Below are 1,757 nucleotides of genomic sequence, written 5' to 3'. Positions count from 1 at the left end.
GGAAAGTGATTTTGGAGAATGGGAAGAGGAAGCTACAGTGGATCCTATCTTTAAGAAAGAGTTTCAGCAACAACAATCAGACTTGAAAAGAAAAGAAGCTGAACTCAAAAAGGTATCCCAGATCACTGACATGAGAAAAAGCATTGAACGAACAGAAACTCTTGAAAAGCAACGTCTTCATGACATTAAAGCCAAAGAAATGAGAAGAGATGTAAGACTGAAGATTGGTGAAAAATGGGATGAGTCTAGGAAAGTACTTGATATGCCTCAGCTGAGCACTAACAATGATAGGCAGTTCCTATATCTTCTTGACAAGCTGGAAATCTCAAATCCTAACAATGACATGTACATGAATGCTATCAAGACTGAAGTCTCAAGGATCACAGCTGCTTTTGACAAATCCCTAAATGAGATGAGCATTTTTGTATATTGTCAGAGTGAAGGATCTTTTAAGGTGTCACTTCATCTGTTTGAGAATCGTTCTTTGTCAGAGATTTGGGTTCTTCTCAACAAAGTAAAAATAAGCTCAGAATTGAATGAAGTTCTTTGAGAAAGGCTTAAAGAGTTTGCCAGCAGGGCTAGTCCTCAAGTGGTCAACAATCCTCATCAGGTGAGATTCTTTAAGTCTGATTGTCTTCAAATCTGTCAGCTAGATGCACAATCTCTTAAAGACTACTCAGCTGAGCATCTGGTCGGGATGGAACATCATTTAAGAACTGCTGGATACTCATCCATGTTGAAGACTCAAGCTGCTGATTTGATTCAAGCTTATTGTGAAAAGAATATTAAAAGGTACAATCAGTTCAAGAATAAGCTGAAGTCAGTTGGAGTTCAACCAGTCAGACCAGCAAGCTTCACTTCAGAAAAGGATCGTGTCTTTGACAATGAGTTGCTTCAAGATTTAGAAGAAGGTGAAGTCAGAAGAGAAGACAACTGAAGTCAATTAGCTCAAAACTCAATGTAATATGATTAGAGCTTTATGAATCAAGATAGACTAATGTAGTTATATGTTCAGGCTAGAGGAACATCTATCTTGTATTCACTTGTAAATTTCTTTTGAAATCTGGAAAATGTTAAATATAATCCAGAACTTTTCTGCTATTTACTTTGCATTACTGTTTATATCTTTTTCTTATTTGTTAGTTGAGTTATCCTCTAGGTATTTGTTGTTATTGTCTAACAAACAAATAGGGGAGATTGAAAGGCATATGTTAAGCCTATTTGTTTATTCGAGGATTTAACTCAACTCAAATAAGAATGTAATAAGTAAATAGTGGATCTATCGTCGGAGAGATCTCACAAAGTAACATTTGTCAAAGGGTTAAGAAACATTGTTCATCTACAGACTTGAAGATTCACTGGAAGAAGCTCAAGTAATTGATCAAGCCTCAGTGATATAAATCAAGATTGTAGATTTAACCAAGTGTCAGAGATCTCGTCAGGGTATCAATTAATTAAAGGAATTCAATCTGAAGAAAATCAAGACTTGGAGAAACATCACAGAAGTTAGTCATTCATGAACCAGACAGTACATCGAGTGTCAACATTCAAGTGGTGAAATGGATTCAGTGATTTTCAGAAGATTGTCAGAAGAGTGGCTGCTGTTCAAGAGTAGTATTAATTCTCTATTAATTAATTAAGTCATTTAATTTAATTAAGAAAATAAATTAAATCTGCAAAGATTAATTTATTGATTAATTGAATTAATTGGTTAATTAATTCTGAATTAATATTATGCATTTTTCAGAAATGATTTT

The sequence above is a fragment of the Apium graveolens genome, chromosome 10, assembly GCF_009905375.1.
Source record: "Apium graveolens cultivar Ventura chromosome 10, ASM990537v1, whole genome shotgun sequence".
NCBI classification, from domain to species: domain Eukaryota; kingdom Viridiplantae; phylum Streptophyta; class Magnoliopsida; order Apiales; family Apiaceae; genus Apium; species Apium graveolens.
This window is presented reverse-complemented; position numbering follows the sequence as displayed.